The sequence below is a fragment of the Pseudochaenichthys georgianus genome, chromosome 21 (genome assembly GCF_902827115.2).
Source record: "Pseudochaenichthys georgianus chromosome 21, fPseGeo1.2, whole genome shotgun sequence".
Taxonomy (NCBI): Eukaryota; Metazoa; Chordata; class Actinopteri; order Perciformes; family Channichthyidae; genus Pseudochaenichthys; species Pseudochaenichthys georgianus.
The window spans coordinates 1,864,325-1,892,254 of NC_047523.1; the positions used below are offsets into that span (position 1 = coordinate 1,864,325).

The 27,930-nt window shown below is 41.3% G+C and overlaps 1 protein-coding gene and 1 long non-coding RNA gene across 2 annotated transcripts in view; one reads left to right on the forward strand and one right to left on the reverse strand.

Annotated features, from left to right (window-relative positions):
• Positions 1–5,956: 5,956 nt before the first annotated feature.
• LOC139435983 (uncharacterized) lies at positions 5,957–9,320 on the reverse strand. Its single transcript, XR_011645191.1, has 3 exons — positions 9,084–9,320; positions 6,827–6,906; positions 5,957–6,243 (listed from the first exon to the last, which is right to left on the reverse strand). It is a non-coding gene; the product is annotated as an uncharacterized lncRNA (long non-coding RNA).
• A 7,109-nt stretch (positions 9,321–16,429) lies between these two features.
• Positions 16,430–27,930, forward strand: part of hecw2a (HECT, C2 and WW domain containing E3 ubiquitin protein ligase 2a) — an 85,742-nt gene continuing 74,241 nt past the window's right edge. Inside the window, exon 1 of the mRNA XM_034110323.2 lies at positions 16,430–17,040. The gene's annotated coding sequence lies outside the window, so the exon portion shown is untranslated. The remainder of the gene's footprint in view (positions 17,041–27,930) is intronic.

Here is a 27,930-nt window from a genome sequence, read left to right on the forward strand (position 1 = left end):
CCCGTGAACAACGTCAAACTACAACAAGGAACTCACAAAGACTAACAGAAAACACAGAACCTAAATGCACACAGGACTAATCAAACAAACAAGAGGCAGGTGAGGAGGGAGGGGAGAAGACAGGGGCACCAGGTGAACACAATCGGGTAATCAGGGAGGGAAAACAGACAGAAAGCAACAGGCAAGACAGAAGGTGAACACTTTTCAAAATAAAACAGCAAACCAAAGACAGAAAAAGACAAGACAAAACATAACACAGACAGATCGTGACACATGTGTGCTAACAGTCCAGCCGTGAGGGAAAGTTTTGAGATGTCTTCAAATGCCGTTGCCATGGCAACACAATGCTCACCATGAAACACGGTTTTCTCATTACTTCAGTGAAAATGCTCGGAATGGCCCAAAACTTCACAGGTTTGGTAACGATGCAGCCATCACCACATCTAAGCGTATTATGGGATGTCATCAAATGCCATTGGCATGGCGACAGATCATTCACCATCAAGTTAGTTCAAAAGTTTGCAGTTCAAATATTCTGCTGCTTTCCCAAGCCTTTTTACTTTCTTTTCTCATCTTAATACAAATTCATTCACTACTACTTACATCTGATATTTAACTCCTTCATCCTATTTTCAGCTGCAGAAATCATTCAACTATTACATTATTCAGCTATTTCAGGACATCAAAGCTATACATGTTGTTGTTTATACCTTTTTTTAAACCTTTTCTTTCTTCTAAATATTAAGCTTTTCTGTATTTTTGTAGCTAAAAGCAGCTACCATTCAGCTAATAACACATTCAGCTTTTTCTGCATTTTCAGCTAAATTCAGCCGTAAATGTTCACAGTTTACAGCATTCGCACGCATTTTCTGCAGGAAATGCATAGTTTAACTCCTTCAGCCTAATTTCAGCTGCAGGAACCATTCAAATATCAAACTATTCAGTCTTTTCAGCACATGATGGGAAACTTTCAACTTTTAAAAAATATGTTATACTTTTTAAAATATTCAGCTTTTTAAAGTCTTTTTTTAACATGGAAGTCATTGCAATGCATTTGAGCTGTAACAATTAACACACACACACACACACACACACACACACACACACACACACACACACACACACACACACACACACACACACACACACACACACACACACACACACACACACACACAGATACACAGACACACACTCTCTCTCTCTCTCTCTCTCTCACACAGACACACACACTCTCTCTCTCTCTCTCTCTCTCACACAGACACACACACTCTCTCTCTCTCTCTCTCTCACACAGACACACACTCTCTCTCTCTCTCTCTCATTCTCTCACACAGACACACACACTCTCTTGGAACACCGGAAGCTGTGTGGTTCATAAAAACATGTTCTTACTCAATATCAAGCCACAATTATTGTTTTTATTTTAAATCGTATAATGTCGGACTTTTGTTTCCGTCTGTGAGGAAAATAAATGGCTCAGAGCCTCAGGATACTGACATCTGTATTTTTTAAAATCTTCTTTTCCTTCTAATTTGTTATTCTTTTCTAAATAACACCCTGTTATTTACTCACCAATAACACACAATTATCCTTGCTTTTATTTATTGGTTTAATTCCATAATCTCGGGCTTTTTTGTCGTCCGTCAGGAACTGAATTTCAAAATAAAAATAACCGGAAACAGACGTAGGTCTATAAGGGACATTTCGAGCATCATTGCGATTGTCAACATTTCTGAGTTTAGGATGGCCGAAGACACTACACTACCCATAATCCCCAGCTATCATTTAGGACTACTGTCCCCGTGATTAATCTTCAAACTCTGGGATTGGATGTTGGAGTGTGATAGAAATCAACACGTAATGAAATAAGACCCCACGGTTTGATGATTGATAGGTGTGTGGGCTGTCTTTCATTTTGACACAGAACAATGGGGGCTATCCACCCTTATCCACAATGTAAAGTAATTCACACAGCCTCTTCCCTCTTCTCTCTTACCTCATTCACAGCAATGGTGTTTCACGGCCCGTCCACACTACAGCGTCGACAGCGTCGACAGCCTCGACAGCTCCAATCTGCCCATTCACTTTCAATGGGGTGACGTCACGTTGCCTCGCTTTTTCGCCGAACTGAATTGTGGGTAGCATAGCGGTCCGTCTCCGCCGGAGTAGCCAGCGCCAGCCAATCAAATCCCGTTTCGGAAAATCTGACAGCTCAAGCCGTAGCCAATCAAACCGCGTCTAAGCTGGGAGAGATATCCCGCCATTCATTTCTATATTTCAAAAAAAGATGGAGGAGAAACTGATTATCGCCGTAGCAAATCACCCGGTTTTGTATGACCAGACCCTCTTCACCTACCGGGATACAAACCGGAGGAACCAGGCATGGAGGGAGGTGGCAGAGACAGTGGGTGAAACTGGTTTGGAGAGTTTATATATATATTGCTCCCATAAAATCCCCGGGGTTTTTGCTTTGTATGTCGGGGGCGGGAGATTCATGTGATTGGTTGTTGGTCGTGTTGCTTGAATAAAATCCCCAAGCTACAGACACGCCCAGCTCCAAGCTTTTTTTGAAGCTGTAGTGTGGACGCTCTGTCAGGGCCGGTTCAGAGCTGGAGCTTGAAAAGAACCGGGTTTTCCTGTTCACACCGCAGCGGAACATGACGCAAACGATGACGCAATGACGCAGCACCAGTCGGACTCTGGGCGGTGTGAAAAGAGCCGGAGCTAAACCGAAGAACCGGTTCTGAACCTGAAAAGCTCTAGCACGGAGCTTGAACCGGAGTTACGTTGGTGTGAATGAAGTATGTGAGGAGCGCAGGTTCAGCTTTCAGAACAAAGTAACAAAAAATGGCATTCATTTTTTTAAATATGTCGTGTAGTAATAGATGTATTTATTTTTCTTCTCAAGAGAGTACCAGAATGTGTATTTTATGATAGTATTTCAAAAAATCTCCTGGGGGACAATCCCCCCAGACCCCCCTGCAGGGGTTGGGTTTTCAGCATGTCAACTCTTTCACCTGTGGAGAAATTGCAGGATTGGCTCCAGGTCGCCCTTTTTATTTACTACAAGACAAATGTGCCTTTTTATTTCATACAGTTCAATTTGGATTGAGACAGGGAAATAATGGGGAGCGTGTATGTAATTGCATTGCAAATACTGACTTGAGCCCCACCACTGTATGGGTTAGCCCTACCATAGATTACCCAACAAAAATACTCATACCAGTATTGCGCATGCACAGATCTAAGATCCAGTAGAAATGATAAAAAAGTAAAAGTCTGCTGCTTATCGTTCTACTAGGCCAAAATAGAGTCAAAGAGTATAGTGAGAGTGAGTTAATTAATATGTTTGGCAGTTTGGAGTAAGTCTGTAGATTTGGTTGTGTGTGTGTTTCGTGTATAGGCCTCTCACGATAATTAATTTTGTTGGATACATTTTCCCCGAAATTATTGCGATAAACGATAATATTGTCGGCACCGTTGTATGACCATTTTAGACCCCTGACATAATGATAATATATAATAATAATTCAAGTGCATCCTTTCAAACTGCTAGTCACACACTCATGTAAATGGCAATTTATCGAGTTCATTTTTATTTATTGTACGATAAGTCAATTAATTGCTTATCGCGACAGGCACACAATAAAACAGTGGAAACATGTGTTTGACTTTCATTAAATGAAACTGTGTGCCCTTTATAGTCTGTGTCCAATATTGTGTATTTGTATATATTGTATATATATCCTATGCTAAGGTCCCGCTGCTGACACGATAGCAGTCATTTTGTGCGCATATGTGTAATTAAACCATAGACTGTATATATAAATGGACTTAGGGTCCGTGACGTCACCCATAGAATTCTGCAGAGTTGCCGTGAAGCCCTTAGTAGGCGGAGTCGGCCGCTAACGGCTCAACAGTGACGTCAGAGTTCAGCTCCAAATAAGGGCAAAGAGGCGGGACCTCCTGCCACCGAGCTGGAAGTTCCAGAGCTAGCTGAAGCTACCAAGCTAAGCTAACATGCTCCCCATCTGCACACTGCCGTCGCATTTTACATTTCTAAGGTAAGCGGACATGAAACTATTCATCAAAACTATAAATAATAATCTAAGTTATTGTGTTTTTAGCATAATACTTTAGAATCTTAAAACCGCTTAACGTTTGTATGCAATTGTGCTAAATTCAACACTGGAATCAAGCAAATATTAATATGTTCGCATGACATTAGTTATTTATATTTTGATATCACTTAACCATACGTTTAATACATTTAAGTAAAGCTAAGGTACATGTGATGGTAGCTAGTTAGTGCTCTTACCTGTGAGGCCTCCTCCAAACAGCATAATAACCAGACTGTATTATTCAAACTAAGTACCAGTTCTAGATCCTTGACTTTAGACAAACAATTCAAAAGACAACATGTATTTAAAGACCAATCTGTATTTGAATGTGCCTCTTAACCTGATATATTAGTTATACAGTAATAGTATTGACAATCTAAAAAAACTGAGCAACTCAACAGTTAACTTTATATTTCTTATTGTCTGAAGCATTTATTATTTTCATTTTCCCCATCTCATATTCAGTGTGGACGGATTGAGACAGCGTGGTGTCCAGAGGGCTGCAGAGACTTCAGGGAGAAACCTCCGTGTGATGGACGTCCTGTCTGTTGGTTTGGAGAGGACTGAGGGTCTTTCCTCTGCGAGGAGGACCAGGCCTGATGGAGGAGCCCATGCTGGGCATAGCTGATACCAACTGCACAGGCCTAGTCTGTCAATTTATTTGACTAAATGTGTTCACTTATATATTTAATAGGTTTACACCAGGGGTCGGCAACCTTTTTGATATGAAGTGCCATTAAAAAAATTTTTTTTTATCAGTGTGCCAATGATCGAGAATTATCAACGGGGGGCGGGGGAGCCTCGCTGCGGGGAAGCAGTGTGTGGACCTGTCAGCACAACTTACATGATGCCGAATTTAACAAACACATTTAAATACTTGTTTTAAACGGCATAATAATAAGGACGATCGTCCGTTCTGTGATTCTCCAGAACACACATGTTATGATATTAGGGTCATGCAGAGTGAGATGAGATCGCTGTCCCTTTGAGAGAGAGAGAGAGAGAGAGAGAGAGAGAGAGAGAGAGAGAGAGAGAGAGAGAGAGAGAGAGAGAGAGAGAGAGAGGTGTGGCATGTGTGTTTGTGGATGGTAGAGCGACAGTGAACAGAGGTCTGTGATGTATTTTGTGAAACAGAAGAACAGCTAAATAAATGCAACGGCCTCCCAAGAAGAGCTCGCCTCTCTCCAGTCATTTAAGCTAAAGTGAACCTGAAGCTTGTTGCTTCTGCCCTCCTCGACTACGGTCTGGGAGCCGACAGGAAAGTTCAACAGATGCCCCTTTGTAATAATAATAAATTACATTTCTATAGCGCTTTTTGTAGCATATTATTTCGATGAGCAGATCGCCACCGGGATTTCAACTAAAGACACAGCCACGCAAAAACTGCGGCCCTTGTACAGCTCCTTATGGGTACTGCAATTAGTGAAGTGCTTTCCTCTGCGGTGAGACGATCTGCACCACGGAGGAAAGCGGCAGAAAGTCACCTGGAGTTAAAGAGAGCGGGGCTGCGCTGCGTGCATGGCTTCCTTCTGCAGGTAACGGGGAGACGCGCTCTGGCAGCGGTCTCGTTCAGGATCCGAAAATATTATTTAAATATTTTGCACACTTATTCCACTTATTCCTAGTGTGCCACTGGTTACGGTGCCGCGTGCCAATGCTGGCACGCGTGCCAGGGGTTGCCGACCCCTGGTTTACACCTTCTGTCCATATGTGCTTTTTATTTAAAACATTTGATTAACTTTTGGTTCACATTTAATACATTGTATTTGTATTTGCACTCCTTTTGTCCATTATTCTTTCTGAAAATGTTATATTACACATTCACATCTGACTGAAGATTGGCCCCATTTATTTGTGACGTTGCAAACTCTGCGGTACAAGGCACAAGTGATGTGAAGCTCATAAAGTGAGGCACATAGAAATAATCAGCTGATGGAGTGGAGATGTGGAAATAGCTGCATTCGATCAGCTGACTGTTTTCACAATAAAAGTAGTTTCTTAGTGAATGTCCTGTACTGGTCTTAAAATCTCATAGCATCAGCTTCTAATGTTCCTCTTGGATGTTCTTCTTGACCCTCAGAGAAGGAGAAAATGTCGTGTCTTTCAGGCATGTCCTTTCCTAACAAAAATGACAGGAAACATAAAACATATTATTGCAGAACAAGTGTGTTATTTATGAAAGTGGTGTGTTTGTGTGTTTAGGGGCTGTTGATATCATTATTTTGTAATTGTAATGTTTTTTTTATTTCAACAGTGAGCTACAAAGACAATCAGATTACTGTATGAATGAACAGTATGAAGTTCATCAACATTGAAATATATGTTATTATCAAAATAATATGTAACTGTTACAAAACGTAATGCAACTGTCGAAGCTTGCTCTGTTGTCTCACTGAAAGAATAACTTTTACCACGTTTTTCAGACAATATTGAGAGAGAAATAGTAGCAGTTCTCACTATGTGTTAAATATCTTTGCCTTCAATACATTAAATTAGAAAGCTGACAAAGTCATATTGCTTGTTAACATCTAAATGTAACTTTTTGCATGGAAAAAACCCTCAACATAACTGATGTGGAGGTGATCTAGTATTTAGTATTGTTTAATGGAATGTATATCAGTGTATTCAAGTCAATACTTCATTCATTTAAACCAATATCTTTCTTGATTCTTTGTACAGTATGAAAAAAAGAGTCTTTGTACCTGAGCTGAAGTTTACTGCTGTGAGGAGTCCAGTTCTGTCTCTCACTCTCTGGTCCAGCCTGTCTGCATTACCTGGACAGCTTAAACAAACAGATATATATATGTAAAGAATCATGTGTACAAACAATATAACTGATTCTCTTCTGTTGAACATGTTGGATTGTGTATTGTCCGAGTCAGGGTCCTTTTTATTTTACTGTAACTTTGGAAGTTGTGTTACCAATGCTTACTGTTTATTTGATACCCATTTGGTAATGCAATTAATAAAAACAACAAGGTTTGGGTTCGTTCTTCAGATGACTTAAGTAACCCTAACCCTAACCCTATGACGTTAACGTGTAAGCTCAATAATGAACTCCAGCTCAACCAACCATATTGTAATATCTAAGTAATCATCTTGAACAGGTGAAAATTACTTTTGCGACACATTTATCGCAAGAAGTGTAGCAAAAGTCCAGACCGCAGATTCGTCGATGTATACTGCCCGAGCAGATTCGTGAAGTTGTAATGACTGATTTGAGAGGTTGTAATAACCAAGTTGCAGTTGTAATGGAAAATATATTTTAAAAATATATATTTTTGTGCAAGTGAACATTTCATCACTAAGTTCATTTTGTTTCTACAAGCTACAACACTTTTTTTTTTCTTCTGTGACTTCAAATTTGGTTCACAATTACGTGGATATGTTATACAAGTGTAAATGTATGCACACAAACTCAGATTTCTTTTCTGCAAGTGCTCACATCAGGTTTTACACGCTCTCGCCTTTTGCACCATATCTACCTTCATACAGAGCTGGCTGCTGTCAGACGATCAGCTGTGCAGCGTCATCACAAACGGACGTTGCTTCACGTGACGCTCCGGAGGAAAGGACGTCCCATTGCTCTTAAAACTCATTTCCCTGCTTCTCGTGGTTTCCTTGCGTCTCTCCATGCTTCCCTGGTAGGAGGGACTAGTCGCAGGGAAACGACGCAAGTGAGGGACGCAAGGATTGAATTGAACCGAAGTGAGATGCAGCCACAGACAGAAGCAAGCAGCAGCGGTGAGTGGCAGAGCCATCTGTTTCGAAGGTAAGTCAGTTGAAAGCCGAAGCTCAATAAACATCCCAATGCTCTATGCTGAAGTTGCAAAAACACCACGATCTTATGATCCAATTATATCAGTTTCCCAGTTACACTGAAAATGCCCGAATAATGCACTTTGTTACATTGATGCATAGCCAGCGAAGCCAGCGGTCGACTGAAATCTAAACAAACATGTTACAAAAAAAGATACACATGTCTCACAAATTAAAATGAGTCCTAAATTCATGAGAGAAACTGCTTCATAAGAAATGCTGCTGGAAGCTCCCTGCACTTCTTGTTTTAAGATGTTGAAAAGTTAATTAAACATATGCTTAAAGGCATTTCAACGAAGTTTGGAATTTGTGTTATTCTACATTTTGATACCAAGATTTTCTGATTTTACTGCAAATGTATATCGGTTCCAAATGTCGGTTATCGGTCTCCTTGATTACTAATAATCTGTATCGGTATCGCATCGGCCTTGAAAAAACCATATCGGTCGATCCCTAGTATACATACATACCAGTGGCGGCTGGTGGAAAATATTTTTGGTGGGGCTATTGATAGAGTGAGTAAAACAATTTTTTTTGGGAGAAATGACTCCTTAAATTAGGACTTCTGGTGATGTAATGGCGCGTTTCCAGTGCAGCGCGGAGCTCGCTTTAATGCTGCGTTCAGACCGGACGCGATGCGAATATTCGCTTCGCTCTAAACGCTCCTATAGCATCGCTCTAGTCGCTCGAGTTTCACCGCAGCTGCCAGCTGTGTTTACTCGCATCATTCAAACAAGAATCGCTGGCTCGGGAGCTACAACTACAACAACATGAACATATTTTACCGTGATTAAATTGTAATACACGTTTCTAAATGATGCCGAAGTAACAACATACTGATACCGGTTAGTAAAAACCATGAATTAATGCTTTGACAAGTCTGCAGACAGACGGCAGGCGAAAAACCTTTTAGAATGCTTGTTTCCTGAATGGAGCTTGGCTAAGCTAACGCTATATATGCTCCGACCGTACACACTCACAACAGCGGCCTACAGACATAAATAAACCAGCGACTGTATTCTCCATGACACAGACAGTCTGTGGTTTGTACTTGTTTAACTTTTGTCTAGTTTCTGAACAGATCGTATCTGTCCCCGGCTGTTTGAAGAGCAAGCATGTGAAACAAAAGATAGCATTTACCTGTTTGCATCCAGCTAGCCATGTGAGAAGCCTTGTTGATACGTTTTGTCTTTTTCACGAGCCTGCTGTGATATATACAAATCGGGTTGGTCCGGTCCAAGGTCTTTAAGTATCAATTTATCTCCCAAACTTCTCCTTTTAAAAGGATTGGAGAGTAGCTCTTTGGCGGACCGAGGTTCCAGCGACTCCACCTGCACACCATTCTCATCCAAATACTGCGTCACCTTGGTCACTCACGAGTCTAAAAAACAACTCACGTCAACGCACGTAAGCAACATGGGCGCCAACGTGAGCGCCCACGTGACCAACATATTTGACGGCGCTGATTGGCTGAAATTATGTTTCGGCGGCACAGTTTACTATTGAGACTTTTGCAACCTGCTGGTTGCTGCTGTTTCGCTCGGGGGCTCTGCCCCGTAATGATAAACTAATGCCATGGGCAAGGCCAGGCAGGAAACAGGTGACTTATCAGTAGCTTTAGACATCGTAACACCATTTTAAACGAGATTGTATTGTAGATTATACATTTTTGTGATACCAATTGTATGATATTTACCTTGTTCATTAAAAATTAAAATATATATATATTTTTTTATTTAATATATATATTTATTTTTATTTTGTATCTGGCAAGAGGTGGGGCGGCGCCCCTATGGGCCGGCCGCCACTGATATATACATACATACATACATACATACATACATACATACATACATACAGTAGATGTACCACCTTTAATCCCCCTACCTGCGCATTACCACTGAGGATAGATGCACTGAAAGAAACAACTTGTAGGATTTACTTGATTAAAACTTAGCAAGTATTTGCACTTACTTTTTCTAAGTATATTTTACTGCTGTAATATCAAGTAGAACTTACTTTCCAGTATCAAGTCAAATGTACTTATCACTAGAAGTAACATTGGTGAAAATATTAAGTAAATGTTACTTAATAATGTTGAAGTTACACATTATATTTATTTGAACTAATTAAGTAAAGTCTAATTATTTTCTTCATGGACAGGAACATCACTGTTATCAAATTATTAAGTAAATATTATATATCTGTAATAGTTACTGTTATGAAGTAAATAAGTAGATTTTATCATATTTTTTCAGTTTAAAATGTTGAATTACTCATTTGTTTGAAGTTATATTACTCACTTTAATTATGTAATTGTTACTCATTTACTTTTGAAAAATGTTACCTAATAAATGTAATAATCTATGCATTTAATATACATTGAGCACAAATCACACGACTAAAATACAATACAATTACACTTTATTTTGTCAACAATTAAATCACTATTAACCGACAACATTAACATTATAATAACTGCATGCAAACAATCTCTAAGCAGCAGCTTTCACAAAGCCCAAGAGCCAGAGCATGAAAGCTCAGAGGCAGGGGAGAAAACGCTGTTGAGAAGTCTGCATGTGAAGAAGCTTGACAATTACTTTACATGTACATGTGTAACTTCCTCCAAGTCTGCGAGCTCAAAGTTTCAAATCAGACAGAAATAAAGTCAATTGTCAAATACATTTCAACTTGCAGCGACATACAAAGGGCCTCATGCAAGAACATACTTGATATGAATAGACGGCTTTTCCATGTCTTTAAGACAGCAGGTTCACATTCAAAGCTTGCACTTTTGGGGTCAGCTTAATCCCATCCAGTCCGAGAAAAAGTTTCTGGAACACCTCAAAAGTGTAGCGCAGTGTTGGGGGGTATGCCAAGTGTAACGCATAAATCAGCCCATAAGGAGCGTGCATGCTTTGGCAGTACTGCCGCATCCTGGCATCATCTCTCTGCCTTCAAGCAGGAGGGCTGCATCAACTGGATCCTCTTCATTGGCACCATGGACAACCAGGATCTTCAAGACGTGTTCAGTTGCATCACTGCGGCTGTCTTCCTGCATACAGTTTACAAGAACAATGAAGTGAGAAACATAGAATGCTTGAATCACTCAAAGTGACTTCATTGTCAGGGCAGAATGAACACATGTGCTAAAGACCATCATTAACTCTGAGACCCTAGGGCCCTAATCCGGGCCGGCCAATTGTACTGTCTTTCAGAGGCTCTAGAGGGCTCAGTTCTGAAGCTAGAGTAAAGATGATATCATATGAAACTAGGATCTGAGGAATCAGTTGGTGCCTTGTCAGCAAAGAGGCTAAATAACGCTGCAAAGATAGGCAACATTTTGGGCTCAAGATATCTGAATGAAAATGTGTTCTCTGGATACCCACGAGTCTCCTCTTTACACACATGGACACTTCATGCTGATCACAGGCAGTTTGGGACGAAAAACATGCAGTTCTGTGCATGCAGTATAAATGTGTTTTTTTCGCCTTTCTTAAAACGTTGTATTTTAATATTTTTGCATGCTGGGGTCTTGGAATTGCATGAATTGGATATGTGGATCCAATGAGCCCAATTATATTCATGTGTGATGATGTAGGAGCCATTCCATTGGAGTGAAACTTTGTTTGAAGATTGACTTCACAGTATAAAATGAGCTGTTGTGGCTTCTAGGATAGTCACAGCCATAAACTAGAGATGGAGGGCTGTCAGAGGATGTATGGCGTTCCTAGGTTTATTTACAAAAAGGGGGTTTCTGAGCAGTTTCCAGAACAGAAGTGCTCAGAAATTTAAAAAGAATTCAGATTTTGTTATTCCAAATCACAGCATAGATTATTCTATGTCTTGATGTCCTAATGTGATACTTTGAAGGAATTTTTGACCATATTTGGCAATTCTCGAGTGGTTAATATGCTTAAATTTAGCAGCAAATCTGTGTATTAAATTCTATCAGCACAAAAATTGCTGCAACAAGTTATAAGTTATGGGACATAATAGGATAGCATCTCTCAAATACTTGGACCAGCGTTCTGAGCCGTAATACACTGAAAACATTACAATTTAATTAATTGAAATTAATAAACTATGTTTATAATAGATTTGTGACTAGAACAATTTGACCCAGCTTTCAGATGATGTAAACCACTTCTATATGACATAAACTGTTGAGCTGCTATCTCCCTCTGTTTTAACATTAAAATGTTACAACAGTGTCATAAAAAAAAAAAAAAATCATGCTTTACCTTCAAAAAGATCCTGTTGTTTTTCACCAAGGTATAGTCTGAGGCTGCAGATGACAGAGTCACGCCTCATGTCAATGCTTTGGTTCTGTGAAGAGATTAATATTGTGTCAATACTGAACTAATATTCATACACAATAAACTTTCAAGGAAGAAAACAAGAGCATACATGTGCGAGGAGGAGTGATTTGAGCCAACTGAGCAAGAGCCATGGAAAGATGGACCATGCAGGGGCATTTGAACAACCGCGTGTGAGGATGTGTGCTGTGTGTGTGTGAGCATTGGGCATTGGGTGATGTGTGTGTGAGTGAGGTCTGTCTTCCTTAAAAAAAAATGTGATCATGCACAATTTTGAACAAGCATACCTGACTCAGTGTTTCCAGGAACGACCTCAGCTTGGTCCCGAGGACTCCTCCCTTGGCCTTCATCAGCGCAATACGTGTTGGTGTGTAGTGGTTGAGTTTGTACATGAAGCTCTGCTCCAGCGAAATTGTAGTTATTCGCCCGAATTCCGCCTTTATCTGAAGTGACAAAGTAATCACAAGCACAACATGAGGAACTGGGCCAATAAGTCTGATACAAAATGAAGGCAGGGTCAATTATGTATAGGGTGTTATAAATCGTGCAGATATTAATGGGGGAATGAACAAGCTATTTATAGAATTTTAACTTTGAGAGAATAGTGTTTCAAGTTAATTAATGTTCATGTGTATCTATCTTTTTAAATGTGTTCCTGTACAATGGAGCATGTATAGATTCACCGACCTCAGCTTCACAAAACAAAGCAGGCCATCTCTCTTTGAAGTCACCGGCAGCAGGACGACCCGTCACAACCTCGAGCCTTCGATAAGAGAACGTTTTGGTCATTTTTTTAAGGCCACTCTGTAAATGAACAGACATCATTTGTAATATTAAAACAATGGTTTAAACATTTATCCACAATTTTATATTACATTACGCAGTGAAGAATAACAGCAATAATATATCACTCTACTTGCCTGAGCAATCACTCCAATTAGACTCCACAGGCTCACTGCTGTACTGCTATTCTTCCTGTTGATAGACAGATATGTAAATAAGACAGATGAACTTCGTGAATATAACATTTTCACTTAATTAGACTTGATTGAATATTTGAAGAAAAAAAATTAAACAATTGGTGGAAACAGTATGTGGATATTTTACTGAAGTAAAAGTAGCAATAGTAGTGTATATTTATAACAGAGTATTTACTCTGTTACAAGTCAAATTCATGCATTCACAACCTTACTTAAGTAAAATTTCAAAAGTATTAGTATCAAAATAAACTTAAAGTAAAAAGTACTCATTATGCAGAATGGCTCATTTGACAATAATATGTATTATATCACTGGATTATAATTAGTGATGCACTAACTCACAGGTCTCAAACTGCAGAAAAAATACTTTAACTTACTGTAAAAAAAACAACAACAATATAATTATAAGATATTTTAAGCCGTGTGTGTGTTTACTGTGAATTAGCTTCATTTGGGATTGCTTGGTCCGTGTAGCTTCGTTCATTTATTGATGGCAGAAACGAGAAAACTGCGGTAGCGCTGTTGCATGTAATATTTGCTTTGTATGTCGGGGGTGGGAGATTCATGTGATTGGTTGTTGGTCGCGTTGCTTGAATAAAATCCCCAAGCTTCAGACACGCCCAGCTCCAAGCTTTTTTTGAAGCTGTAGTGTGGACGCTCCGTGACGCGGCAGGCATTCTCCAGCCCAAATCAGCAAAGCTTATGAGTGTGAAGCAACAGTATCTGCTGCCCAGCTGCTTTAGTATGAAACGTACCTTCAGCTCATGAAATCTCTGCAGTATCAGAAGGAAGTAGCCTAATGATAAATCTGCAGCCTCTGAAATGTGCCGCGTCAGAGAACCAGTAGCTTTCACGGCGGCGTGCGTTGCCGCTTGGCGGTGGGCCTGTCTTGAGCTTGGGGAGTCAACGCGAGCAGCCCGACCAACAACCAACCACATGAATGTCCCGCCCCGGACATACAAAGCAAAGCATTCATGCTACATCCATGCTGGCTAAATATACTGTCTATGCTTGCTAGCTGTCCATTCAAACGAAGTACACTGGATATAAACTCCCCAAACAAGCGAAAACCTACCAGTTTCCCCCACTGTCTCTGCCACCTCCCCCCATGCCTGGCTCCTCCGGTTTGTATCCCTGTATGTAAAGAGGGACTGGTCACAGAGTACCGGGTGATTCCCTACCGCCACGATCATTTTCTCCTCCTTTTGTTGACATATGGGAAATAACTGCGGTCTGGCTCTCCCAACATACATTTGATTGGCTACTGCTTGTACTGTCAGATTTACATACGAGGGATTTGATTGGCTGACGCCTCCGTCGAGGCGGCAAAAGTAGAACATTGCTCTACTTTTGCAGCGAGCACCTCGAGAGAAGCTACGCTTTGCTCCCACAATGCAGTTCGGCGAATCGTGACGTCACCCCATTCAAAGTGAATGGGCAGAAGCGTTGAAGCGGCAACGCACGCCGCCGTGTGTAGGGGCCGTTACGCATGGCCGCTCACTTCGCTAACGGCCCGTCCACACAGCGGCGTGCGCTGACGCTTGCCGGCGGGTGTGTCTGAAACTCGTTTCCCCATTCAAAGTGAATGGGGAAGCGTCAACGCACGCCGCTGTGTGGACGGGCCGTAAAGGACAGCACGCTGCGGTCTAACCACACAGACACACATCAGGTGTTCGCTCATTATTCCGTATTCTGCCGTTGTATGCTCTTTGTTTCTAAACGTATCAATGTATTGTGAACCAAAACTAAATAACATGCAGTATAACATTTATTTGCACTCATTGCGGCGTGCCGCTTAAACATTTAAATAATATTTAAGCTTCTCATAAGTGAAAATGTTTAAAAGAGAAGGGTTTTGAAAAAGTGTCTTTACTATAGGAAATATGCATTACACAGTTGCCTACAATGATATGCAGGCATTTATTTTTATTACATTTTTGTTAACGAGAAACATCTATCAGAACAGGCCCAGCCGAAATTACATTGGCCCACCCACAATTGAAATCCTGGCGCCTCGGCTGATGCCAGGGCTAGTCAGTTAGCATGCTAATTTCAGTAGCTAATATATCTATACAACACAATAGATTGGCGTATTTGACATAATGCAAGCACTGTAACCTCTTTGGTTTCTGTACATATTTTTTTTAATGTTTAAAAAAAAATCCATTGTAACCATAACCTGACAGGATGACAAAGCTAATTTTGGAAAACTGCGGCTAACGCTAACTCAGCTAACATTACTTTTCCTCTCCTCTGCTTTTGACAATGCTATTCCAACTGTTATGCCCTTAGTTTTATAGACGTGAAATAAAACGTGGAACCTTCTTTAGATGCATGTGAGTTTTTTTTAAATTATCTGGTAAATTACAGTTAAGGTTAGCTAGCTAACAGCATGTAACATATCTAAAACATAATCTCTCAACTTTGTGAACTAATGCACAGAAACGTTAACATGGTTCAAGCAAACAAGAATCCGGCTATTATGCACAAAGACACATATATTATCATAAGTCTTAAACAGAGAGACAATAACTTACCAACACTTCTTTTTCCAGCCATACAGCTCCTCCAACAGCCTTCAAATGTGCAACTGCAAACCCAACTGAACCGTCGTCCAAAAACGCGGGTATCTTGTCTTGTCAAGGCGCATGCGCGGATTCAAACAGCTACTATGGTTTTAGATTAACATTTACTTAGTATTTTAAGGTTTATGAGCAGTGATTATAAATCATTTAAATAGTATGAGTAAATATATAATAAAACTTACTCCTCCCACACTGTAAATGTAGTACATGAATAAAAGGTCTATACATTTAAAATGTTACTTAAGAAATTCTAGTTCTTTGTGAATTTTGATATTACCATGTAAACAGTACGACAGTTAATTACATATATTTTACTACACCAAAAAGTCAGTTTTTTGGTGGAAGAGTATTCAGATGTGTTGAATTGCAGAGCCCCCCCTCACACATAATGATGGGTTTTGTGCTTATCTATAGCTCTGAAACCACTGACGTAGTATCAGTAGCTCGGTGGCTTAACACTGCTGTAAATTAACTTATGGATGAATCAGTGGAGTTATACAGGTCTCTCTCTCTCTCTCCCCCCCTCCCTCTCTCTCCCCCCCCTCTCTCTCTCTGGTCTCCTGTCACCTCCCAGTCCACATTGATATGCACTGTGTGTGTTTTAGTATATGAAATGCGCTGAAAAACTACATCTCAGTTACTCAGCCACGACATTCGTGTGAATAAATCCCTCCGCGCCCCCCAGCGAAGAAGAGCGCTCCGCCGCAAACATCCTCACACGACGCCATCCTCCGGCAGGGACTGACAGCAGTACATGCTCAGCCCATCACATCCAGACCGTCTGCTGGGAGGAGGCGGCCGGCACTGCAGCTGCATTGCGATGCAGGGATGGAGAGTCTGAGGGAGAGGTGCGCGTGAGCCACACGGCTGAAGCACGCAGAGTGCAGGAAGCTGCTGTCTGCAGGGGGGAGGCTGCTGTCTGCAGGACCTGCGCACACCTCTGGAAGCTGCCGCCGTGCAGGGCCGAGGATCTCCGCAGCGCCGCAGCGTTTCACAGGGAAACCGTCTCCATACGTGACTCGGAGCCCAACGCTGCCCTGGCTCGCGATCTGAGAGGGAGGGGGGACCTAACGCGGCACCCCGCCCGTCCCGCCTCACTTGGACTGCAGGGATAACGACCTAAACTGTGCTCAGATATCCCCGCGCAGAAAGCAGCGAGCAGGTGTCGGTGGCACGGCTGTCCTGTCCTCCATCCCGCACCTCTGCGCCAAAGGTAAGCTCCGCCAGCAGTGCGCCGTCAGGAATGGAGGCAGCGTAGGTGTCTTTCAGCAGCGATGATGATAACCATGATGGGGATGTTGCTCAAAGCAGTCTAATCTGTCATTAAACCGCTGCAGCGTCGTCTCGTGCGTATCGTGTTCTGCTGCTGTTGTTGTGGTTTTGCACTGATGGGGATAATTGAGCGAATGTCTATGTTTCATGCATGCGTCTTGCGAAAGAGATGCATAAAAAGAAAATGACGTAGGGAATTCCCACAGTAATCCAATAGTGAGCGGTGACACCTGCACATTGGTGCGGTCCCGCACGGCCTGCATGTGCGCAGAGTGGCGGCCTCGCAGCCACAGTGATTCGGAATGATTAAAGTTGGAGACTATCGGTTATGTAACGCGATTTTGCTGACGTGATGTTGCTGTAAGAGGGGGTTACCTTCACGTCTCTCTAACTCTGAGGTGTGGAGATGCCCACGGTGCAGAGTGCTGTGTTTACATTAGAGCACACATAGGCTAACACACTGTCATGTATAATAATGATTATGTGGTGCTACTCTATGTTCCTTCATATGGCCTACAGTGTCTGCGTAATTCTACTTTGTGTATCTTGAAGGATTTGACTGAAATCTGCAAAACGGCACATCTTTCTCAAACGGTGATACATTAGGCAAACCTGTAATCTGAGACCAACTGGAGCAAGCAGAAATAGAGTTGTGTTGGATTGTTAGAATGCAGATCATCAAAAAAAAATCCTCACTTGACAGAATTGTACAAGGGGACAACCTGTCCAGATGTAGCATGATGTCAGGGGATGTAGCTGCGGAGTATCAGCGAAGCTTCTCAGGGGTAGATGTTTCTGACAGAGCCGAGGGTGAGAATAAGTAAGAACATCCAACATGCCCTCACGGTACAAAAGGTATGCTACACATTTGTTTTGACACCATTTCATATGTGTTTTAGAAGTATGGCTGTACACATGCACAGACGTTCCATAGAACAAGCATGTATGCTCATGTGCAGCATGTTTTAACCAATGACAGGTCTCTCCCCATGCCACCACTCATCAATTCATCTTCTAATCCAATAATACCTAATAAAAAACGCCTATACTATTGTTAACAAATTCATCCATATAGTCATTTTTTCTTAATTTTTTTTGTAGATGCTGTTTTTCAGCCTCTTACATGTTTCCTGCTTTTCTCTGTTTTATATTATACATAGTGCATGGATCTGGGGTTCTGACTGACAAAACAAGAAATGTATAGACATTAGGCTACTTTAAATCAGGGGTGGGGAACCTCCGGCCTCCTTCAAAGTCCATTAAAAGTTTAAATGGACTTTGATAATTTGGGAGGGGCATTTCTCACTGTTTTCCCACCTTTTATAGACCAAAAGATGAATCTATTAATGCATAAACTGTTGCGCACTTACATCAATAAAGAACTGAGTAGCAGCTGTACTTCGTTCCACACGATGGTGATCAGAGCAGCAGATTAAAGCAGAGTTAAGGGTCACTTTGAGAATCCATCACAAGCCCGCTTAACATGAAGAGCAGATGTCCTTTAGTTGACCTGAGGTTGACTTCAGATGAGGAGACGGTTGATGTGTTGGACTGCTGAGGAAAATGAAATGAGGATGTCCTTTTGTAGTCCAATACAAACTGATCTTTAATGACATCTCCTTGCTAATCTTGTTACAACTGTTAGAGCACGAGTGCATAGAGTTTGGCAAGATTTAGCATTTTAAATCTCCAGCCAACTTTTCGTAGAGTTCAGAAAACACCTGTCAGGCCTTCACTTTCACAACATTTCTGCCACTAGGCGTCTGTCCATCAGAAACAACAAATGATGGAGATTTGTTGTGAAGTATACTGTGGATCTTGCATTAGATTTGGTGTCCCTCATTGGTCATTAATAAGTCTTTATTGGGAGCTACATTTTCCACATATGTCTCTTCACCTTAGAAAACAGAAACACTGATTATGCAGTTTTGCATTAAACGTGAAACTGCTTTATTAAGAGTTAAAGGTGGGGTAGGTGAGTTTGAGAAACCAACACATCCTCTCTCCCAGCTCGGCCTATGTTGACGTTATGTCAAGTCCCCTGTGTCGGCTTTTTCCAAAGCAAGAGGGGGGGCGGCCGTGTCGGCTTTTTCCAGCGCAAGTGGGGGGGGCCGTGTCGGCTTTTTGCAACGCAAGAGGGGGGGCCCTTAGCGTACATTTTCAACTTTCCGGGATGTCCATAGGCTTCTGTATAGCTCCCTAAACGTATGTTGTAGACGACTTGAGATCGCGAGCGAATGCTCTCCGCAGATCCATTCTCACAGCGTTTATCAACCTTTTTCTTACTCAATATCAAGCCAGACTTATTGTTTTTACTTCTTTATTTTAATTGAATAATGTAGGACTTTTGTTGCCGTCAGTTATGGGGAGAGTAGGGGCTCAGAATACTGAAATCTGTATCTGTATTAATGGACGTGCCGTTGTGCGATTGCGTTGCCAGGCATTTTAGAAGGCCTCATGAAATACTTTAATGTAAATTAAAACTGAATGTGAAGGGATGTGTGTAGGGATGTCCCGATCACCTTTTTTTGCTCCCGATCCGATTCCGAACATTTGATTTTGACAATTTGCCGATATCGATTTTTCCCGATCCGATCTTTATGCAATGCATTAAGAAAGAAAAAAGGTAACAGATAACGGCTGGTCCTCCAATGCGATGAATTCAGCTATCTAGTTATTTGTTTGGCCTTTTCACTGTTCTGGGGCAGTTTCTCTTTCCTTTTAAAAGTCTCTGAAAGTGTCGGTTGTTTCAGTGCCGTTACCTGAGTGGCCGCTGTGTACTCGCCGTGTTGTTGTTGGTGTTTGTTTCTCAGGTAGCGTATTAGATTGGTCGTGTTGAACGTAGCTCTGTTCTTTCCACCACGCGGAACCTCTGCCTTGCAAACATTGCATCTGGCTGTTATACTGCCTTCGCTTTCAATTTTATAATACTTCCAAACTCCTGACATTTTCTCTGTTCCGACTCCCGAGTCACCAGCTGAACGTAGCCTCTCGTTAGCTTACTGCTACTATTAGACACTGCGCCCACTCTGTTGCCAGCTTTGAGAGAAATAAGCAACCAGGTCTGAAAACAAGCCCAAAAGAAGCAACACATACATGATGTTGTGTAATTTTAAACCAAAACTAAGGCCTCAGGATGACTTTAAGACGTGAACATGGTAATTTTTGTTTTGTAACATTAAATAAATAAAAAAAAAATTATTAAAAAAAAAAAAAAAAAAAAAATCCCGATCCCCGATTTTTTTATCCCGATCCCCGATCTTTTGAAAATCACGTGATCGGCTCCGATCCCCGATCACGTGATCGGATCGGGACATCTCTAGATGTGTGTAATGTGGTGATTGATATTATTCACCCACGGATCTATTGTTCCCCACGGACATTTTAGTTAACCGGATTTCCTGTTGATTTGAAATACGAAAACATTTTTTAAAAATAAAATAATACTTTATTCTGAGTTTGCTTGCTTTTCTCTTTAGTGGTCATCACATAACGGCATTGTAATACACGGTTCGGCTGCATTAAATATTACATATCTGCCGTAGTTCTCTATTTATAGAGCCCTGCTGAGAAGACTTCCAGACAAACAGGAATAACTGCCGCCGAAACTGAATATGTGACGTGGATCATAAATATATCAGCAATTAAACAACATCTTCAATTTCTCTTCACAATATAAGTCTCCTTGCAGTATCAATACTAATTCGGCTGACTTTTATATTTGATCCAATCAATATATTGGTATATTTACACCATAACGGTGCACAGCTGATAGAAAGGGACACCTGGTGGTTAAAGCACGTTATTGAAATGTATTATTTATATTATTAGATATGAATAGGAGACACAGACAGACAAACTAATAAGGCTTTATTTAAACATTAAAGAATACTTTAGGTTAAGGTCTTATTTTGAATAAGAAAAAAGCTTTGGGGGTATAAATATTAAGCCTGACAAAGTACTAATATATTGCTTTCCTGCAATGTTAACTACTGTATGTTTAAGCACTTATTTTAACTGATATTATACGTATTATACTCTTATAAGATGTATGTAGATAGTATAAGAAATGTGCAGAATATGACAGTTTAATGGTGGAGGTATACACACATATCGATAGATGTCTTGTAATGCGCTGTTGAGGAACCTGTGACCCAAGTTTTTCATCTCCGGCCTTGTCAGGTATTGAACAATCAATAAATAAAGAACACAGAATTATTAAATGTAAAACACAGAATTTGTGTGATTATACTAAATGATTTACAAATAAACAGCACTGCATATTTACAACGGTTACACATTCTGATGTAACGCAAATGTTTCCAACTTGGGATCAATAAAGTATATCTTATCTTAAGATGATCGATGGCTACTGCCATATTTGCAAAATGTGCCTCTGAACCTTGACAAGTGCATGTTTCAGGCTTATCAATGATAATAATAATAATAATACATTTTATTTCGAGGCACCTTTCAGGACACCCAAGGTCGCCTTACAGTGCATTTAAAAGTTAAAACAGCTAAAACAAAAACGGAACACAATTTAATCGAACCGACAAGGCAATACAGCAGCATAAAAGCATAAAACAGGCAAGACAAGAGAGTGGAGTGACGGAGTGAGAGGGGGATCTGTGAGAGCAGGTTGAATGTGTTTTAGAGTTACTAGGCCAGTTTAAACAGGTGGGATTTGAATGTTGTGATGGAGTCAGACTGTTTGATGTGTGGTGGCAGAGAGTTCTAGAGCCTGGGTGCGGTGCAGCTAAAAGCCCTGGCTCCCATGGTGCTAAGGCGGGAGGTGGGGACAGTCAGGAGTCCGGCTGAGGATGAGCGCAGGGAGCGGGAGGGGGTGTATTCCTGGAGGAGGTTTGAGAGATAGGTGGGGGTGAGGTTGTTGAGGGCTTTGTATGTAAGCAGAAGGTTTTTGTAGTCAATCCGGTGCTGAACAGGGAGCCAGTGAAGTTGGATGAGGATGGGGGTGATGTGGTCAGATGATTTGGTACAGGTAATGATCCGGGCAGCCGAGTTTTGAATGATTTGGAGTCTGTTGAGTAGTTTTGTGGGTAGGCCAGAGCAACACATCCTCACTCCCAGGTCGGCCTATGTTGACGTTATGTCAAGTCCCCTGTGTCGGCTTAATCCAACGCAGGGGGGGGGACTTAGCGTCCATTTTCAACGCAAGGGGGGGGGCCTTAGCGTCCATTTTCAGCTTTCCGGGATGTCCATATGCTTCTATGGACGCTCATGGAAGCACGGCATTCGTTTGTGTCGGCTGCCCTTAAAGGCAATGTGAGCGTCCATTCTCATTGGATAACGGAGAATTGTACACCCGGAAGTAAGTATTCCCCTTACTGTCGATTGATTTTACAGTGATATCTGCACTACTCATCGACTAAAAAACACCAGATTATCTTTGTTAATTACACAACATTGATTGGTTTAAATTGTGTGCAATGCTTTTGTATTTTTCCCCTTCGATTCGGAGAAACAAATGTTTTTTCGGAGTAAAGGATGGCAGACGACACTACACTACCCAGAATCCCCAGCTATTGTTTGGACTACACCATGTGCTCTGTTTGACAAACCCGTGATCTTCAAATTTCTCCCTGCAGAAAAATAAAACATGGCCAAACTTCGTTTTATTCTCAGTGGAAAATACCTATTTTAAAGTTAGTTTGTCGCATTAAAATGCGTTTTGATGTCATTTGATGCGAGAAATATGAGTTGTTATTTCAGATTATGTGTGCAGTGGATGTACATGATCTTTAGTTTGCTAGTTATTACGAAGAGTACTTCAGGAAATTGCGTCCATAACGTTTTCATTGTTACCAAGGTGGTTGCTAGGGACGCTGCTATCGATATTATTTCTGTTATGTTGTGTAACTGTTTAATGGTGTTATCTTTATTGCTACCCCCTTCCCCGTCAATGTATAGTGTTGGTCCACAGCGCAAACGTATTAGTTTAACAAAATCTGCATCTAAAGATAGCCTACGTTATTTCCCCCTCTGCAATTCCAGTCTCACATCTCACAGCACATCGTCATTAACAAATACCGGAAACAGACCGAAAACATTTAAAAAAAATAAAATAATACTTTATTCCGAGTGTGCTTGCTTTTCTCTTTGAAAGTCATCACATACCGGCATTGTAATACACGGTTCGGCTGCATTACATATTACATATCTGCCGTAGTTCTGTATTTATAGAGGCCTGATGAGAAGACATCATGACAAACATGAGGAACTGAAAACGTGACGTGGATCATAAATATAACAGCCATTAAACAACATCTTACATTTCTTTTCACACAATACGTCTCCTTGCAGTATCAACACTAATTCGGCTCACTTTTATATTTGATCCAATTGGTAGATAGGCTGTATTTACACCATAAAGGTGCACAGCTGATATAAAGGGACACCTGGTGGTTAAAGCATGTTATTGAATTTCATTATTTTTATTTTTAGATATGAATAGGATCCCTATAAAGTATATTCATTACTCGTTATTCTCTACTAATAGTTAATTAAAGACTGTATATAATGACTATTTTGCACATCCCTTTCAAGATTTCAAGATTTTCTAAGGTTTATTGACATATCATATAGGCCTACACAACTATGGTGTAGTTATGCATTCTTCTTCTTCTTTCGTATAACGTTAGATGTCCAACTCGGTGTCGTGTAGCCATGCCCGCATCTCTGGTCCTAGGTCGAAGAGGCTGGCTTCCGAGGGTGGTCTATATAAGGGGCAGATGGTGATTATATGGACAGCGGTCTGCTCAGGGTCACCGCACTCGCATGCCGCACTGTCCGCCAAGCCCACGTCTTCATCGAGGTTTTAAAGCGACCGACCCGATAGTTATGCATTGAATGAAAAACTTGGGTTGCAGGTTCCTCAATAGTGCATTACAAGACATCTATCAATATGTGTGCATACCTCCAGCAATGTTAACTATGTTGAAGCACTTATTTTAACTGATATTATACATAATGTATTATACTCTTATAAAATGTATGTAGATATTTCATCTCCGGCCTTGTCAGGTATTGAACAATCAATAAATAAAGAACACAGAATTGTTGAATATAAAACACAGAATGTATGTGATTATACTAAATGATTTTCAAATAAACACAACTGCATATTTAACTGTTACACATGCTGATGTAATGCAAATGTTCCAACTTGGGATCAATAAAGTATATCTTATCTTAAGCTGATCGATGGCTACTGCCATATTTGCAAAATGTGCCTCTGAACCTTGACAAGTGCATGTTTCAGGCTTATCAATTAATGTAATGTAATGTTATCACAGGGGTCACACACATAAGACCAGCTGTTAAATAAAGCTCTTCTGACCTTAGCTGGCATGTGTGTATATATATTAATGCTGCCCATAATGGGCACAAGCAATCTTCACCCATTTATTAATGATATGTTTTAAATGTGAGTGTTTCCTGTCCCCTAAACCTCCAGGGATGTACACAGTTTAATACTGGCAACTTCTTATTATGGGAAATACGAAAACGTCTTTTAAAACTACAACTCCCAGTACAGACGTGCCATAGATAGAGAACATGTTGCGAAACAGAATAGCCAGCATGTGTAGTTCTGGGGACGGGGTGGGGGAGGGGGGACGCGGTGGACCCGTTCAAATCCAGTTTTGAACAGTCGTGGTTCCATCCCATTCAAGTGCTGTTCGAAGCTCGGCGTAACCCTCCATACTCTCCAATCACAGAGCTTGAGGACTATCACGGGGTTTGTCAAACAGAGCACATGGTGTAGTCCAAACCATAGCTGGGGATTCTGGGTAGTGTAGTGTCTTCTGCCATCCTTTACTCCGAAAAAATATTTGTTTCTCCGAATCGAAGGGGAAAAATACAAAAGCATTGCACACAATTTAAACCAATCAATGTTGTGTAATTAACAAGGATAATCTGGTGTTTTTTAGTCGATGAGTAGTGCAGATATCACTGTAAAATCAATCGACAGTAAGGGGAATACTTACTTCCGGGTGTACAATTCTCCGTTATCCAATGAGAATGGACGCTCACATTGCCTTTAAGGGCAGCTGACACAAACGAATGCCGTGCTTCCATGAGCGTCCATAGAAGCATATGGACATCCCGGAAAGCTGAAAATGGACGCTAAGGCCCCCCCCCTTGCGTTGAAAATGGACGCTAAGGCCCCCCCCCTGCGTTGGAAAAAGCCGACACAGGGGACTTGACATAACGTCAACATAGGCCGACCTGGGAGTGAGGATGTGTTGGCCAGAGAGGATAGCATTACAGTGGTCAATCCGGGATGTGACAAATGCATTAACCAGGATTTCGGTGCTGGATTGTGAAAGGGATGGGCGGAGTCTGGAAATGTTGCGGATATGGAAGAAGGCAGTCCGGGTGATGTTTTTTATGTGGGGTGCAAACGAAAGGGTGCTGTCCAGGATGACGCCAAGGCTTTTGACTTGGCTGGTGAAGGATACAGGGAAGACGTCGATCATGATGCTTGGGGGTGGGGTGGTTAGGATTTTGGAGAGGGTGTTTTTTGAGCCGATGAGTTTTACTACCATTAGCTTCAGGAAGTTCCTGCTCATCCAGCTCCTGATATCCTGGAGGCAGGTGGTGAGGGAGGTGGGCGGGAGGGCGGTGTTGGGTTTGGTTGAGATATAGACTTGCGTGTCGTCAGCATAGCAGTGAAAGTGGATGCCATGGTGACGGAGGATTGTGCCTAGTGGGAGGAGGTAAATGATGAATAGGAGTGGACCCAATGAACAACAGGAGGGGTCACAGACATAAGACCAGCTGTTAAACAAAACTCTTCTGACCTTAGCTGTCATGTGGGTATATATATTAATGCTGCCCATTATGGGCACAAGCAATTTTCACCCATTTATTAATTATATGTTTTAAATGTGAGAGTTTCCTATCCCCTAAACCTCCAGGGATGTACACAGTTTAATACTGGCAACTTCTTATTATGGGAAATACGAAAACGTCTTTTAAAACTACAACTCCCAGTAGAGACGTGCCATAGATAGAGAACATGTTGCGAAACAGAATAGCCAGCATGTGTAGTTCTGGGGACGGGGTGGGGGAGGGGGGACGCGGTGGACCCGTTCAAATCCAGTTTTGAACAGTCTGCCGTGGTTCCATCCCATTTCAAGTGCTGTCTGACGCTCGGCGTAATCCTCGCAGCACACTTTCCAATCACAGAGCTTGAGGACTATCACGGGGTTTGTCAAGCGAAGCGGAGAGAATACTTACTTCCGGGTGTAAAATTATCTAAAGCAAATACTATGAGCTGCTCCGACCCTCGGTCCTGACGGACTCCAACTTGTGTTTATTAATCAAACAAATAAATAAACACAAGGATAATTATGTGTTATTGTTGAGTAAATGACAGTGTGTGGTTTAGAAAATAATACAAAATTAGAAGGAAAAAACTATGAAACAATACAGAGTTCAGTATTCTGAGCCCCTACTCTCCCCATAACTGACGGCAACAAAAGTCCTACATTATTCAATTAAAATAAAGAAGTAAAAACAATAAGTGTGGCTTGATATTGAGTTAGAAAAAGGTTGATAAATGTTGTGAGAATGGATCTTCAGGTAGCATTCGCTCTCGATCTCAAGTCGTCTACAACAGGAGTTCCCAACCCCCTGTTGTAGACGACTTGAGGTGTTACTGCCGGGTCGCGAAATAGCTGTGAGTTTATCGTAATATTTGCAGAATTATAAATATATAGAAATATTTTATCATAATATTTTTTTAAAAAGTGTTTAATGTTCGCACCTATACCAGTCATATTATTTCATCCAGTAGTCTAGTTAATCTTTCACTAGAAAACCGTTGAAAATGGCTTTTATGATGTTCCGAGGGATTCGGCGGCTCAACCTGGTCTCAGCCTCTCGTGCGCACGAGAAAGTTACCGGTGCGCCAAGTAGGAAGAGGAGTGCACAGGAGACAACCGTTTAATTGCAGACTGTTATGTTTATGTGGGGAAATGGCAGTGCATACATTATTTGAGATATATTTCAAACACGGACTTCATTTTAAGGACATGTCGGCCAGGGGTGTAGAGCTATTTGTTTAAGCACCGGATTGGCAAAACAGGAGAGTAAACCAGTCTGTCTTGATCTATGAATTCATGTCCGGGACTCTCACGGTATCTGCTGCCCGCAGCTGTTTTATAGAAGGAAAGCCTCCTTCACTTCATGAAATGGCTGCAGGCAGCATCAGGAGCAGAGTTGGGTAATAATATTACTTTTGTCGGTAGGAGTAGTGTAACGCGCTACTTTTATAATTCAGTAATCACACTACAGTTACTAACATTGCCCCGACACGCGTTACTTCGTTACTTTCTAAAATCAGTCATAATCAAACCTCAACAAACACCTGCAAAGAACACATGCTAGGTGAAGCTAACGCACAGCTATTTGTTGTTTGTTTATATCACAGTCTGTTCTTCTTGTCTGTTTTCCGGTTGTTGCCTGTTTTGAATGACGCATACACACTACCGCCGCCTGCTGGTAAGGAGAGTTATTGCCACTCACGCATGCGCAGTTCATACGTGCTCGGCTGAAGTCTTTGCGGTATCTGGTTCCAGTGCAACACATGGCCAACACACAAGAGAACACGCCGACGCAACAGCGTGAGCAGAGATAGACTGCGCAAAATATACAGATAGCAGGAGACAGAGGACAGCCAAGGTCAGATAGGAAAACATTTTTTTTATGCTTTTATGCTGCTGTATTGCCTTGTCGGTTCGATTAATTTGTGTTCCGTTTTTGTTTTAGCTGTTTTAACTTTTAAATGCACTGTAAGGCGACC